Source organism: Brachycentrus maculatus, unplaced genomic scaffold (genome assembly GCF_059751285.1).
Source record: "Brachycentrus maculatus isolate JH-2025_06_01 unplaced genomic scaffold, ASM5975128v1 h1tg001023l, whole genome shotgun sequence".
NCBI classification, from domain to species: domain Eukaryota; kingdom Metazoa; phylum Arthropoda; class Insecta; order Trichoptera; family Brachycentridae; genus Brachycentrus; species Brachycentrus maculatus.
The window spans coordinates 7,501-19,827 of record NW_028281735.1 but is presented as its reverse complement, the minus strand read 5'-3'; positions in this window follow the sequence as shown (position 1 = coordinate 19,827).

Below are 12,327 nucleotides of genomic sequence, written 5' to 3'. Positions count from 1 at the left end.
TATATATATATATATATATATATATATATATATATATATATATATATATATATATATATATATATATATATATATATATATATATATATATATATATATATATATATATATATATATGTATATATATATATTTATATATTTATATATATATATATATATATATATATATATATATATATATATATATATATATATATATATATATATATATATATATGTATATATATATATACATATATATACATATGCATACATATATACGTATATATATACATATATATATATGTATATATATATATATATATTTATATATATATAAATATATATATATATATATATATATATATATATATATATATATATATATATATATATATATATATATATATATATATATATATATATATATATATACATATATATATAAAAATGTATAAATTTATATATTTATTTGTATACATATATTTACATATACAATATATACAGTGAAACCTCTTTCTATCGTTTTTAATAAACGTATTATATGGCATATTATGTCATTCCAAAAAATCTGAATTACAGTCTAGAAATCTGTATTAAATTTGTATAGAATCAATAACCCAAAATCAATAAGTTAAAATGTCGGACGACGAAGACGTGATTCTTGGTTCTGTGATTTTAATAAATTACAGCTGACTCCATCCAGATGAAGAAAAAAAAATATTCCCCGTAGTTTGGAGAATTTCCCACAGATTGGCAACCCTGGTACTGACCTAAAATTGGATCCGAGCATTCGGAACGAGCGGCGAGCAGCTCGTCTCGCTGTACTGACTGCTTGAATGCTCGCATCTTAACATGTTACGTTACGACGAAATGATCCGGTCAGTCTTCACTCTACTATCCACCCGAGCAAGCTATATAATTTTAATTACTAAACTAACATATATCAAAAACCGGGCGGGCAATAGATACGGGATTCGTAGCTACGAAGTTCACAAAATTGGTGTTTTAAGGGACGCGGAGCATCCGCAGCGTGTGTGAGTGAAAAGTACCTGACGCGCGTTACCGCTTAACGGGAAGGAATAATATAATGACCGGGCACTCAGTGTTGCATACCGTACTCATAAGTTCAGCAAATTGTACGCCTTTATGATCAGCAATCCTTTTTGACTCGTAGTATTTTGAGTTATGAAGAGGGAAATAATTGTTGAAGTTTAAGCGTTAATTTTTGTTTATTATGGGCGAATATTGCAACCGCAATCGCTGAGGATCTGAGAATGGCGGTAGCGTCAGTAAATGACCCTCAAATAGCGTCATGACATGAAAATAAAGTACAAACCCGCAGACAGAATCAGCATATCCACTTACTATATATTTGTGTTCCGGACTCCGTAGGACGATGCAATAGTCATCAGGGAGAGGTTGTATTGTCGCAGGAACGAGCGCCAGTGTTTGCTTCCGCACAGGATTATTTTTCAGATAATATGCAACGTACTAATCATCATGCTATCTTTTTTATACAAGTTCCTGGTGGGCATCTTAATTTTTTTCGTACAATGTCTTATAACCTAAAAACCTCAAATAATAAGATTTAAAAAAAATCTACTTATTTAAATATTTTATATTTTTCACTCGTTCATTCAGACACAAAGTTCGAACGCATTCGGACACAAAGTTTGGACGCATTCGGACAAAAAATTGCTTATTTTATTTACAATTTAGTTTACTTTTTATCGCAAAGTGGTAGTTGGCAACAAATATTTATTTTTTAAATTCTTTATTATTTGTTAGCACAGAAAAAAATCGATCCGTCTCTAAAGTTACTCAGTCATATCAATCTTTAAATATCACTTGTTCAAATTCCCCGCTAGTTAACTTATCAGCCATGTAGAAAATATGTATAAGTATATCTTATTTTTTCATAATTCACATAAATTTTACATTGTAAATAAAATAAATAAATAAATATATTTTTTTTAAAAATTCTTACATATCGTAAGGGCGTTTGTGTAGGTACTACACGGAATTTAACCGTCCGGCACTTAATTAGCATGATAAAACGGATGATTGGCTTGGATTGACTGGTGCTTTTGTCTTTCTTTCTTCGGATCGGTGTGCTCGATCGGTGCGTGATCACGGTGCGCATAAATTCGATCACGCTGAACTGTCGTAGTCGTTTTTAATTTAAAAAAACCGGACTGCCAGACGGTAAAATTCCGTGTACTGCACAAGCGCTCTCAAACATTGTCTTAATAAGACGAAACGCGTCATATATTATCATATATATGTAAATAAAAGTAGAATTCAATCCAATAACCGTGTTTAATTTGGGATATATTACCCAACAAACCTTAAACATTATACGACATAATTCTCCAAAATATTTTAAAACACCAACACACTCAAACAAACGTACAAAGGCAAATAGTCGCAAGTTAAAAACAGTAGTTTTGAGATAAACGAGTTTATAGGTAAAATAAAATGATGCCTTTTGCCAACACATGGATTCAATTTATACAATTTTGCGGTTATTTAAAATATAAATGAATGACATTTCTTAGTAGAACGACGCAAAAAATGCTGTTTAGATATAATGTATCAAAATACACCTGCTAATACTCAATAGTTAAGTAATACCAGGTTTTTTTATCATGCAACGCAGAGGAACGGCGCGCAGCGTTCCGGCACCTTTTTTAGCTGTTTTTTTTTAATTTTCCAAATCAATTAGAGGAAACAATGTTTGCGCTTAGGTAATTACAATCTATATTTATATAATTCGTCAACATGATAAAATATGGTATTGTAATGAACTGATTTTGTTTAGTAAAAAGCTTAACATGAAGTGAGTTCCGGCACCTTTTTTGTATAAAAAGCCCTGAATAATACCATACTAAATCTAAGAATCTGTATTTTATGCATTATGAAAATATTTAACTATTGCATTTCAGATATTTTAATTGTAATTCAAATATTTTTAGATTAAATAATGAATTTAATTAATGTAACTCAAGTCAAATAATCGGTTATTTTTTTTCATAATACACACCCCTACAATGTCGTCCTCTGGCGTTTATTCCCTAGATCGTCTCCTGTATTATTATGTGCTGGAAACCTTGTCTTAACACGTGACCGATCGGCGCGTCTCTTGGAGATAGTCGCGAGTAGGTGCTTTCTGTCTTCGATTAATCGTTGGAGATGTGGTCTCTCCAGGATATCCCGAGCATTCCTCAGGTCCACATCTCCAACGCATTCAGCCTATTCTCATCTCTTTCAGATAGGCACCATCTCTCGCAGCCATATAGTAGCTAGCACACTCCGTACATACACTCTATAGGTAGATAAGTCCCGTCAGTGCAGCAAATCGATAAATTAAGATCGAATTTCGCAATAGCAACAAAAACAGCGGCCATTCCAGGAATGGAATGGCCGCCATTTTTGTTGCTGTTGTTGAATTCCGAATCGTTGTGTGATATACAACACGCGGAATTCTTTTCGACAGATTTGCTTTTAAAAGATTAACAGTAAAATTCTAAATTAAAATAAGATGGCGAAAAGAAATAGCGCCGATTACCTATTTATACATGATTTATTATTACACCACATTTACATACCAATACCAGTTCGCTTACACGCAACAAAACGTCCATACGGCATACTTACATCAAAATGATATATACATAAACATTTCATGCAAATAACCCTTAATAAAAACCGGATGGTAAAATATGTAAATAGATAGAAAAGATCAACGCTGTGCCTTGTATTTTCGATTTCGATCGAGGCAATGATTTATTTTTCTTCTGTGGTCTCTCCCAGCGTAATTTATTTCTCTTCCCAAATGTTGGAGACGTTATTTACTGTTTTAGCAAATTCCCAAATATATGTCATACGAAATTCAACCTAATAACCTCAAAAATGTTCCTCTATGTAATCTATATTCGCACGCATTTTTAATTCGCGCTTAAGTGTTTGTTTTTGTGCACTTCGGTCATTATTACCATTCAGAAGTGTACACGGATCATGCACGGATGTCGTGTTTTGTCAGCAATATTTATTTTGACAAATTTATATTACACAATCAGCTTCCTTATTCAATCGTGAAAGGAATTTCACGTCAAATTATTTTTTCATCTGAAATATTATATTCGTAAAACTGATATTAAAAAATAATGGGCATTGTATTTTTATTATAGTAATATTATTTGTTTTTTAAATGTTTAATGTGGATATTAAAGAAATGAATTACTTAGTGATTTTTTCATTTGTTATTTATTATATTAAAATTGGACGATATAAACATTTTAAGGAATTGATTACAAATAATTATTTTTAAGATACCCACCCATGTGTGTCTATTATTGTGTGATTATAATAATTTAATTTATAAAAAAATATATATGTATTGCATGTTCCTATTATTATTATTGTGCTTTGTGTCAAATCATATGCACCTATTATAACTGATTTTGACAGTTTTCCGTATGTCCCACATAAACTTTCACTTTTCTCGATCACAGGCTAAATTCGAGTAAAAACGATTTCAATTCGCTAGTAAATTATGCGGCAAATCGAACTAGGTATCTAGAAGAAGAAGAGGATGCTACACACCAAATTAACAAAAGTAGTAAAAATATGTAAACAAATAAATATCTTCATTGCAATTGAGAAATTAGAGGAGGTGATGTTTGTCCGTGCTTGTTCCGAATCGGAACAAGAACAGACATGCATCGCGTCGCCGCATTGGCCGTCCGACATCCTCCCGGCTGCGGCTCCCGGCAACCGACGAGTCTCCTATCATAGTTGGGACTCTGAGATATTGCGAATTTTTTTGAAGCAGAAAACTAAACCGTATAGATAAGCTCTACAGCGACTTCGCAGGGATCGGTATCAGTGTTCCCATATGCCAAACCAAAAACTCTGAATTAAACAGTCTAGACATCTGTATAGAATCAACCGAATCAAAGAAATAACCAAAAGTATAAAACATATTTTCATACACATTTTTATTAATTTTAGAAATCCAATCCCTTTCTATTTTAAATTTGTAGCGTGGACCATTGTAGTTGTTTTGATAGTAATAATCCTTAAAACGTTTCAGTATTTATTATCAAATCTATACATATTTTCATTCTTCTGTTTTATTATATACTATGTCCAATTCCAAAAATCTGTATAAAACTAAAAGTACTACCTAAGAGTAAAATCTGTTATCTGTAACGCCAGCTTAAAATCTGTATCAATACAGATAAATCTGTATATATGGCAACAATGATCGGTATACCGTCGGCGGTGACTTGTAAGCAAGGTTGCCAGGTCTTTTCCAAATAAATACCGAACAGAGAGCAAATTTTTTATTTAATCGTATACAGTCGAACTCGGTTATTACGAGCACGGTTATAGCGAGATATAGCGAGGAAACATTCGTTGACATTTTGGTTTCTGATTGTCTCCATACATTTATTCACGGTTATAACGAGGAACTTCTCGGCTATAGGGAGCAAATAGATATCGTCTTTTATATGTTGAAAATATCCCAATGCTAGAACATTTTCAAACGAAAGCAATAAAAACTTACTTAAATCCGACCGGTCAATTAGACCGTTGCCGCCGGGATCGGATTACGTTTATGACTCTTAAGTAAATTTAGTGTTGTCACCGACAGTAAAAAAAAAAGTTTCACGCATATGGGTTCTGAATTGCATGTTGCAAATTGTAAGCTTTGTCATGTCTGTAAGGAACTATTTTGTTACAATAAATAACTTATTATATAGTTTTTGAACGTCATGCTTGTTTCGGGGATTATTACGATAGTTTCTATATTTTGTATATTCTATGCTTACTATGGACATTGCATAGTAAACATTACGAGGTGAGGAATGTCAGATCAATTCTAGAGCAGGTCTGTGAAGAACAAACCCTCGAATTATCAACAAATGTACTAATAAGAAAAAGCGTCTCTCGTGAACAGGTAGAAATTAAAATTGAAGTGTTTTAAAAAGTTTTCGTCATTCTCAGTGACAATATTGTATTTTTATCTGCATTTAAAAAAATCATCACGGATTAAAAAAAAAATAGCATACGGGAACTGTGATCGTACGAATTTTAATCAAACTGCTACAATGGTATGTACTCAAGCAGCACAAGATTTTCCATTTTTAATAGGAAAATTGGATTGACAGAAAAATATGACATGTCGCTCACTCCCTTCAAGAACGTCATAAATCAAAATACTTGATTTTTCAGGAGAACGTTTTTAATGTTTAAAAATATAATACAATTTATTAAAAATAAATATCAAGCCAGTTATTGAACTTTTTACTGTGTAACAGATCTTTTTAGGTAAAATCTGAAGGTTTTTTCTCCATTTGAAAAATATTAAGTAAATTCAAAAAAATAATTAAACAATACCTTTTCTTAAAAATGCAAAAATAACACTTTCTGCCCTGTAGTGGGTAAATATTAAATTAAAAATATGCCTCTTATGCTGGGATATAGTACATTTTCTGGGCATTCCGAAAACATGCACAACTGAAAATTGATGATTTTTGATTTATGACGTTCTTGAAAGGAGTGAGCGATGTGTGTAATGGGTGAATTGTATAAATTTTGTTTCAATTATGACATATTGTGTTATGTGACCGTTCCAGATAAAAAAACTTCAAGTGACAGGTATTAAAAAAAAACATATTCTCTGACATAACGAGGAACAATTATAACGAGCAAAATCAGTCGGTCCTTTCATCCTCGTTATAACCGAGTTCGACTGTATTTATATTATGAATTTAGAAGTATAAAGTACCTACCACAAGAGCAACTAGCTAACCTACCTTTATGCACTGCATCTTGATCAATGCTTACATGAAGGTAAGGTGATCACTCCTGCGTTCAGGGACTAGCCCAGGGTATAATAAATTAATACTAATAATATTAAAAATATTAATAATAGTGAGAATATTTGTGTAATATCAAATATAGATGACTCTTTAAGTGATCACAATGTTCTAGTACTTGACTATCTCATCTCACTCACTACTTCATCTCCGTCTACATCTCCGTCTCCATCCCCGTCTTCATCTGCGTCATCATCATCCTCTTCATCTTCATCGTCTTCTTCATCTTCATCTCTATTTCCATCTCTGTCTTCATCTCCGTCTTCATCTCCATCTCCGTCTTCATCTCCGTCTCCGTTTCCGTGTTCATCTCCGTGTTCATCTCAGTGTTCATCTCCGTCATCATCTCCGTTCTCATCTCGGTGATAATCTCGATCTCCGTGTTCATCTCCTTGTTCATCTCCATGTTCATCTCCGTTTTCATCTCCATGTTCATCTCCGTGATCATCTCCGTGTTCATCTCCATCTCCGTCTTCATCTCGGTGTTCATTTCCATCTTTGTCTTCATCTCCGTCTTCATCTCCGCCTTCATCTCCGTCTTCATCTCCGTGTTCATCTCCGTCATCATCTCCGTTTTCATCAAGGCGTTTATCTCCATCTCCGTGTTCATCTCCTTGTTCATCTCCATGTTCATCTCCGTGTTCATCTCCATGTTCATCTCCGTGTTCATCTCCATGTTCATCTCCGTGTTCATCTTCATCCCCGTCTTCGTCTCCGTGTTCATCTCCGTGTTCACCTCCGTGTTCATTTCCGTGTTCATCTCCGTCATCATCTTCGTTTTCATCTCCGTGTTCTTCTCCATCTCCGTCTCCATCTCCGTCTTCATCTCCGTGTTCATCTCCATCTCCGTCTTCATCCCCGTGTTCATCTCCGTCTTTATCTCCGTGTTCATCTCCACCTTTATCTCCGCCTTCATCTCCGTCTTCATTTCCGTGTTCATCTCCATTTTCATCTCCGTGTTCATCTCCATCTCCGTGTTCATCTCCGTGTTCACCTCCGTGTTCATCTCCGTGTTCATCTTCATCTCCGTGTTCATCTCTGTGTTCACCTCCGTGTTAATCTCCGTATTCATCACCGTCATCATCTCCGTTTTCATCACGGTGTTTATCTCCATCTCCGTGTTCATCTCCATGTTCATCTCCGTGTTCATATTCGTCTTCATCTCCGTGTTCATCTCCATCTCCGTCTTCATCTCCGTGTTCATCTCCATCTCCGTCATCATCCCCGTGTTCATCTCCGTCTTTATCTCCGTGTTCATCTCCGCCTTCATCTCCGCCTTCATCTCCGTCTTCATTTCCGTGTTCATCTCCATCTTCATCTCCGTGTTCATCTCCGTGTTCATCTCCGTCTTCATCTCCGTGTTCATCTCCGTGTTCACCTCCGTGTTAATCTCCGTATTCATCACCGTCATCATCTCCGTTTTCAGCACGGTGTTTATCTCCATCTCCGTGTTCCTCTCCTTGTTCATCTCCATGTTCATCTCCGTCTTCATCTCCGTGTTCATCTCCATGTTTTCTCCATGTTCATCTCCATCTCCGTCTTCATCTCCGCCACGGAGATCCGTGTTCATTTCCGTTTTCAGATGAACATCATCATCTGAATCATCATCCGTCATCATCTCCGTTTTCGTGTTCTTCTCCATCTCCGTCTTCATCTCCGTCTCCGTCTTCATCTTCATTTCATCTTATTCATCATATCATCTTCCATCTCCATCTTTATCTCCATCTCCGTCTCCATCTCCGTCTTCATCTCCGTCTTGACCTCCGTCTTCATCATCATTTCATCTTTTTCTTCATCTCCATCTCCATCTCCATCTTCATTTCTTATTATTCTTCATATCAAAGGTCATACTTCAAAGGTCAAAGGTCAAAGGTGAAAGTTCAAAGGTCAAAGTTAAAAAATGTCTTCAAAGATAAAATACTTCAAAGATCAAAAGTCAAAGTTAAAATGTCTAAGATCAGAGGTCAAAGGTCAAAGTTTAAAAGTCAATGTTCAAAGGTCAAAGTTTAAATGTCTAAGTTCAAAGATCAAAATTCTAATATCTAAGTTCAAAGGTCAAAGCGCAAATGTCAAAGTTCAAAGGTCAAAGTTCAATATCTAATTTCAAAGGACAAAGTAAAAATGTATTAATTTTAAGGGCAAAGGTCAAAGTTCAAATGTCTCAGTTCAAAGGTCAAAGTTGTTTTTTTTTTTTTTTAGATACAGCACATTAATTGCACGTCTAAATGCTCGTGTAATAGCACGTTTTTTTGTTTTTTTTTTTTGAGAAATACCACGTGTAACACGTGCAATTACACTTGCATCTACGTGTAACACACACTTGCACACGTAGACGTGGACGTGTCACGTCTTAACGTACCCTTAGTTATCTCAGGAGAACTCGGGATTGTTCAGAGAAATTTGAAATCAAAAAATCTCGTAAGATGACTGAAATCACTCTGGAGATGACTCCAACAGGAAACGTAAGAGAATACACAGTGTTCACAAGAACAACGGAACAGTGTTGCGAGGTTATAATTGAGAAAGATATTTCTTCTGTGCAAACATTCCTTCTTGCGGTGGTTTTGAGGTTATTTTCTGAAATGTCTAAGTTGATAGGAAATACCATTATTTGCTATCCTTGATATTCTTGAATATCGGAGACGACGGATCTTTTTTTAGATATCGGGTTTTTATTTTAATTTAATTTGAAACATAAATTTTAAACTTGCATAGCTTTTAAGATTAATTTAACCGATAATATAAAACGCGTCAAGCGGAACTGTCAGTGAGTGCTATTACACGTGTCATAACTCGTGGATTTACACGTGCGATTACACGTGCAATTACACGTGCGGTTACACGTGGGATTACACGTGCAATTACACGTGTCATTACTCGTGGATTTACACGTGCGATTGCACGTGTAATTAGTGCGATTACACGTGCAATTACACGTGTCATAACTCGTGGATTTACACGTGCGATTACGCGTGCAATAACACGTACAATTACACGTGCGGTTACACGTGAAATTACACGTGCAATTACTCGTGTCATTACTTGTAGACTTACGCGGGGGATTACACGTGTATTCACACGTGTAATTACACGTACAATTACACGTGCAATTACACGTGATGGTACACGCGATTACGCGTGCAATAACACGTACAATTACACGTGCGGTTACACGTGAAATTACACGTGCAATTACTCGTGTCATTACTTGTAGACTTACGCGGGGGATTACACGTGTATTCACACGTGTAATTACACGTACAATTACACGTGCAATTACACGTGATGGTACACGTGTCATTGCTCGTGGTTTTACACGTGAAATTACACGTTTCATTACTTGTAGATTTACACGTGCGATTACACGTTAATTCACACGTGTAATTACACGTGCAATTACACGTGCAATTACAGTGCTAGTACACGTACAATTACACGTGCAATTATACGTGCAAGTACACGTGTCATAACTCGTGGATTTACACGTGCGATTACACGTGCAATTACACGTGAATTAACACGTGCAGGTAACTGTAACCGTAGGCACGTGTAAACGTGCATGTACGTGCAAATCCACTCAGAACTCATGTTGGTTATAAAAGATGGGGATCGGTGGAATGTTCAGAGAGATTTGACGAATATAAAAATCTCGAACATGACTGTAATCACTCTGGAAATGCCTCCAAAAGGTAACGTAAGAGAAAACACAGTGTTCACGGGAACAACGGAACTGAGTTGCGACGATAATATATAATCGAGAAAGGTATTTTTCTGTGGAAACAATTTTTCTTTGGGAGTTTTGAGGTTATCGTTTTCTGAAACGTTCAAGTTGATTGGAAATAATGAAATAATGATCAATGATGAATTAATGTTAGAAACCGATTCTTCCTTTTTTATACAATATATAATATATTAACAAAACTTTTAATCTTTTAGAAATTTTTACACTGAGAAAACAACGCGTCAAAAGGAGCTGTCAGTGACATTCGATAAACACAAATGAAGTCAGCAGCAAAACGATCCCGAGTAAAACAAGTATTACTAAAAATGGCAAGTAAATTTTGCATATCTTTGCATGTTGCTTTTACCTTTTTGCACGTTCGTCAAAAAGGAACATGCAATTTATAAGTTCATTCATTTCGATTTATGTACCTAACATATAACGTATATACGATGGCGTCTATTACGTACATGTACGTATATACATCCATTATCGGGTGCTTGATAAAATGAATCATCATATCATTTACCTCTTTATTCGCCAACGACGAATGCAAAAAAAATATCATCAAGCCTACACGCATAAACAATATATCATAAATACAATACACGTACAGACCAATTAAACAACAATCACAGCAACAGCAACAGGTACATCACAAAGCAATAACAATACGGGTTTTTTTTTTTTTTTTTTTTTTTTTTTTTTTTAAGTCCCTGACGTTTCCCCTTACAGGACAAGTCTTCTACTTTCCTTCTCCCTCGCCTCTTCCAGTTCTCCAATCACATACGCAGATTCCTCCATAGACAATAAAATCATATGTTTTTCGATCAACGACAATAGTAAAAAATAATGAATTCTTCTCACTTGTTCATTTCAGGCACACTACCGCCACCTGTCTACCAGTAGAAAGCAGAAAGCAGATTTCTTCTACCATACATCGATACGGAGTTTCCGACTATTCGTCTACAGGTGACAAAATATCTTCATAAAATGGATGTTTAATTCATTTAATTATTTTTTTGTTCTTCGTTCATTTTTCGCTACTTAATTTAGTTTATTTAGTTTAATCTTTGCGCACAAGATAAGAGTTTTGTTGAGTTTCTTCTTGCTGTTTATTTATTGATATTTTCTGTTTGATTTTTGACAAATTTCGTGTTTACTTACGTTCTTACGTAAATAATTTAATTTAACCTTTTTTGGCATTCGCAAAGGCGAAACTTAGACATTTTAACTTAAAAAATCTGAACTTTGACCGTTGACATTTTTCTTTGACCTTTGACATTTTTCTTTGACCTTTGACATTTTCCTTTGACCCTTGACATTTTTCTTTGACCTTTGACATATTTCTTTGACCTTTGACATTTTCCTTTGACCGTTGACACTTTTCTTTGACCTTTGACATTTTCCTTTGACCTTTGACATTTTTCTTTGACCCTTGACATTTTTCTTTGACCTTCGACATTTTTCATTGACCTTCGACATTTTTCTTTGACCGTTGACATTTTTCTTTGACCTTTGACATTTTTCGGTGACCACTGACAATATTCTTTGACCTTTGACATTTTTCTTTGACCTTTGACATTTTTCGGTGACCTTTGACATTTTCCTTTGACCCTTGACATTTTTCTTTGACCTTTGACATTTTCCTTTGACCCTTGACATTTTTCTTTGACCTTTGACATTTTCCTTTGACCCTTGACATTTTCCTTTGACCTTTGACATTTTCCTTTGACC